The 5260-nt window shown below is 44.7% G+C and overlaps 1 long non-coding RNA gene across 1 annotated transcript; it reads left to right on the forward strand.

Annotated features, from left to right (window-relative positions):
* Positions 1-648: 648 nt before the first annotated feature.
* LOC143413964 (uncharacterized) lies at positions 649-3430 on the forward strand. Its single transcript, XR_013094530.1, has 4 exons — positions 649-779; positions 996-1086; positions 1453-1509; positions 2161-3430. It is a non-coding gene; the product is annotated as an uncharacterized LOC143413964 (long non-coding RNA).
* The last annotated feature ends 1830 nt before the right edge of the window (positions 3431-5260 follow it).

Consider the following 5260-nt stretch of genomic DNA (forward strand, 5'->3'; position numbering starts at 1 on the left):
CAGGCAGGTATGCTCCAGTTCATGTCAATGCACTGCTGATACTTCATTACACTGGCTTTCCAACTTTAAGTCAGTGGCGATTGTTTCACTAATAAATAGTGTAGAATATGAAACGGTGAGGGAATAATTACTGTTTTTAATGTTCAGCTTTAAGAAAAGACATACTGCACGGGGAAGAAAGAACTCTGGAATAATGACTTCACTTGTGTTTTCTCAAAGTAGAGACCGGAGGACTTAGTCAAGCTCGGCTGTGCTCGGCTGTTTATTGTCGCCTGCTTGTTTATTGTCATGCAGAAGGCAGAGGAGGTATTAAAGGCAGATTTCGCCCTTATTTTAAAATGTGGTGCTGAAGATTAGAGCTCTTGCCAAACACTGTGGAAACACTTAATTGATTTCCTTTGGACTGTTTACCTCTACTGTAGCCCTCCTAGAGCCCAGCACTCGCTCACACGCATGCACACACAAACACACACTCACACAGAGTACAACCCTGGCCCCATTTACGCCAACACAGGCCTGCCAAGAGCCTCATTAGTATTCACAGCAGTGGCATTTGCCAGCCTGAGCGTTGCCGTGGTGATGCTGCCCACACAAGTGATGATAAATGGTGCTTTCAGCTTCTCTGCCTTCCATAGAGCAGAGCAGGGAGCTGAGGAGTTGCTGGCTAGGACCCAGCTACAGCCACGGCTAGCGAGGCCTCATCCCCAGTGCCGGGCAACTGACGCATGACTACACAAGCCCAGGGCTGCTTGAAGGCTTTGGGTGCAGGGGAGTGGTGGGTAAGAGGGGTTCGGTGATGTGTGCGTGTGTGTGGGGTATGGAGAAAAGAGATTTAGTTTTTGCTCTGTGTGTGTGTGTGTGTGTGTGTGTGTTGGGAGAGGGCGGGGAGGGGGCATGTTGGGAAGAAGTGTGTGCTTGAACTTGTTATTGTTGGCTGAAAAAGTGATGTCAGCTTCAGTGTTTCTCGAGTGCGTTTTGTTCTTTGTATTTTTCAGTTATGTGATAATCTGACCACAAGTTAGTGATATGAAAGATCCGAATCACTGAAATGTATCAGGGTGTTGCCGACATGCTGTTTCATTGAATGTGAGTATGGCATGTGTAAAATTTTATTATATTTTAATAAAAAAATTTCTGGGAAATGTTACAAATCTTTTTTGAAATAACTGCAAATTCTGCTTTGAACTTCACTAAAGGCTCCTTCATATTTTTTTCTTTTTTAAAATGAAAGTGTCAGTTATGGAGACATTTAAATAAAAAAAATAAAATAAAAGTCCATTCATATTCTGGGTAAAAGCCACGCCGGTGGGTACACAGTCCTAATACACTTACACAATGCACTATAAACCAAAACTAACTGATTATACTGTGAAAAAATTCTTTTATAAGCTATGTTCTCATTGTAACAAATAGAGTGTGAAATTAAACCCTCTCGGGTATCTGTTCCCGCAGGTGTCACAGTGAGAGCCGTTTGAGCCTTAAATCATCACAGACAAACAGAGGGTTAAGGTAACCAGCTACACTTTCCTTCCCCAGAGTCCACACGTACACATGTATTACCAATCCAGGCAAGGAGGCTGGATCGAAATCCTCCTGATCCTGATTAAACAAGAAAGACGGCACTATTCCCGCATTACGGTGCACCAGCGCCAGGGCCTTGACTGATTTGAAATCTTATTTAAAATAGTGTGACGACACATGTGGATGCTGTCTTTATTTCATAGACAGGAGATTTCTGCCTGTTAGGTTAATCTGAGGCTAATGGGTGCAAGTTTTCTTTTGGTTCAATTGCTTTTAATTTTTTAAAACAAAATAAAATAAAGGGGAAAAAATACAAAATTGTGTCACAAAATAAATCTGTCCTTCTTCGAGTCATGGGTTTTAGGATTCGGTGCACTATAAAAAATGCTAGAAACATGTAAACAAATGTTCTTTCAGGACGGTTACGTCAGTGTCTGCTCTCCTGCAGCAACTTTAAAGAAAAAAAAGCCAAACACTTTATATTTACCTTACAGTTAGCGAGTGCTCGAGTGCCTTCTTACACAATCCTTGTAAAATATTCGTGTCACAACCACCTTGTTCTCCATCTGTTTTTCTTTCCATCTAATTCTGCACTGGGCCGTGTATGTGTGTAATAAAATTACAGTAATTCTTACACAGAGCATGAGCGCGGCCCTCCTCGGTTGAACTTGAAGATGACCGCCCCTTCAAAAGATGGCCTGACCCTTCCAAAATCAAGCCTGATTACCCATCTCTAGGACACTAAGAAGTGCCCAACTTCAAAAGGAGCAGAGACAATCATGGGTGGGGTGCTGTGGCATGGGAGGGGGGAGCCCTGTGCTGTGGCGGTTTGGGCCAGACTGAACAGTCTCAGCCAGGGGGCCGGGGCTATTAAAAGATAAATGTATTTCTCTGATGCATTATTCATGATGTGAGGAGGTGGGGAGGGAGCAGGGAGCCAGAGGCTTAGCGCAGCAGTGGCTCCCTTCTCGGCCTCATCAGGGCCAAGGCCCCCACTGCACCCACACCCTGATGCAAGTGAGGGCGAGTGGGGTGGGGGTTATTCGGGCGACAGCTGTGAGGACAGAGAGGGAGATAGAGAGATAATGCAACAGTATGTATTCCCACACACATATATTAAATGTCATTACTGCACGTGAATGGACCTCAAACTGCAATACGAGCAGATCAAATATTTTTCCCTCCACATAATCGCATTGGTTAACAACTCCAACCTGATTATTTCATTTTTGTAAGTTTCTGCCGTGAGCTTTCAGTAGAAGTGTTTTTTTCTCTTTCTTACATAAATCTTACGAACACGCACACACACGAGAGAAGTGGAGGATGGAGCATCAGACTGGGGTGCTGAATAACCTCTCATCAGCTGATTAAGTAAAGGGTTTGGGCAAATATTTTGGAGACATATTGGACTTCTATACTAGAATGAATGGCGAAGTGAGCTTTTGTCCAACTCATCTCTGATCTGCTAGAAAAGCAGATTAGGATGACCCCGGTGTCACTCATTTGGAGATGAGATGCTGTCGAGAAAAACCAAACAAACTGGAGAGAATGTCAAACAGCAGAAACGGCTAAGCCTCCTTTGTGTAGCGCTTTTTTTTCTTTTTTATTACATGCAAATGTTCATATTTGTTCCTTTCGTAACATTAGACAAACATGCTAAAACTGTTTTCTCCTTGTTTTCCATGGGAATCATTCTCCAAATGTATTTTTAAGAGATTAAGGAATAAAAACAGTCGCTACGTCGTGTTCGGCACAAACATTTATCTCGCATGTCTCGTGATGGGAGAAACTACCTGTTCATGTTTTAATCAAATGCTTTCCAAATCGTTTCATAATTGCCTATAATTGAACACACACTGTGCAATTTTGCTGTTTCGTGCCAATATCTGTCTTCTGCAATAAAATCACACTGACATGTTTGTATCAACAGTGCTATCTCTGCTGTTCATTTCAGACATACGTCCATGCATGCTACGTGTTTTGGAATGAGACAATATTTCTTTGAATTGTATTTCAAATTTCTTTGGAAATGTGACTATAACTGAGAATTCCCCGATTAAATTGTATTTGTCACTAACTGCACATCCACTCAGCTGAGAAACAAATGTAGTTCCCAGCTCCATTAAAAAGTGCTTTTTGCCTCCGCACAAGTGGGGCCCTTTGCTTATATTTACAAATCTGAGGTACATTACATCGGCATAAAGTGCACACTAATACTAAAGGGGGAAAAGAGAAGCTCTGTGGCAGAGTGGAGGGTGGTCTCTACACATCAGTACTCACGATTCCATGCTGGGATCATTTGTTTGCAGACAAGAGGGCACAAGGGTGGGAAAAAAGGAATATAAGACATCCAGGAGATGTGGGAAGTTGGTGTGGGGCGGGAGCCGGTGATGAAATGTGTGTGTTTGTGTGCGTTTGAACAGACGAGTGTGTTTTATCTGTGTCTGTGTACTTGTTTATGTGGATCGCCATTGTTGCGTCGCCACTTTACACATCCTGGCTTGAATTACACACAAGAGACAAAAGGCTTCATATTTGTGCTTGCATGTCAAGGATTACTTGTTCTATTGAATGTACCCCCCCATTATCTGCTTATCACTCTCTGTGCTCTTTAATCTCTTTCTTGTCTCTGCTCAATGGCTTCCTCTCACTGTCTTCCCATCACAAATGTAGCCTTTCTCCCCTTCTATTTTTTAACACTTACAAAACTGAAAAGGCCAGGCCCGGTCCGGGCCACCTGGAAGCACCAGTGAAGCTTTCTCCCAGGCCTGGCTCCCTGCCACTAGCCAGCTGTAGCATTGTGAGTGGCCCATCTCAGTTAATTCCATGCATTGCAATTGTTGCCGGGCACTGTTTACAGCCACCTCCTACTCCGCCTGGGTAGCCTCTCCGATTGTCCCGGGGCCTCCCTTGTTTAATACTGTTTTGCAAGTTATTAAGCCCTGGAAGTCCATTAATCACAGTTCACGGGCTGTGTAAGCCCACACAAGGCAGGCAGGGGTGGGGGATGGGGGAGCACACTCGCTATCCTCAATGGGCTTAGACGGTGGTCCATTCAGATCCCTAACGAGATCATTACCACTAACTAAATACAAACCTGACCCCACGACCTGCTGGGAAATTACGTAGGAGCTCCCTGGTGCAAGACATTAATATACACCCCCCCTCCTCCCCCTCCCATCTCCACCCCTCCCATTTTCCTGCAACAGTGCGTAAACTCCCACCCCAAAGTCTCCCTATGCAACCCAACCCTGCTTCCCTGCTCCCCCGCTCCCCACCCTCCTCTTGTCCATTCTCACTTTCTTGCCAATGGACAGAAAACTAAACCTGTCATCAAAAGGGCCCTAATCACTGCTGTGATTGTGGTAAACCAAGCCTGACAGACATTTCACTGAGGCCTCAATGGCTACATCAGTGCCACCTCCCTAGCCAGCCCCCCTTCTTTCTGTCGCTTTCTCTCAGTCCCCCGCGCTCTCTTTTTACCAGGCCTCTGGCCAATGAGCAACAAACACCGGGGGCTTTTCAGATTACTTGACACACTGTGTCCACTTTTGGGAGGGAGACCACCTGGTAAGCTCATTTTAATACAAAACCAGTTCAGTCTCCTCTCTCTTTTTCCCCTACTCCTCTAATTCCTCTTCTCAAGCCAAGCTACCACCATGAATTCTGTCTAATCCAGTGACCCCCACAGAACATTCCTGGTTTTACACTCCTCGGAAGAGGCTGGATTTGGGCGGAT

Source organism: Maylandia zebra, linkage group LG19 (assembly GCF_041146795.1).
Source record: "Maylandia zebra isolate NMK-2024a linkage group LG19, Mzebra_GT3a, whole genome shotgun sequence".
NCBI classification, from domain to species: Eukaryota; Metazoa; Chordata; class Actinopteri; order Cichliformes; family Cichlidae; genus Maylandia; species Maylandia zebra.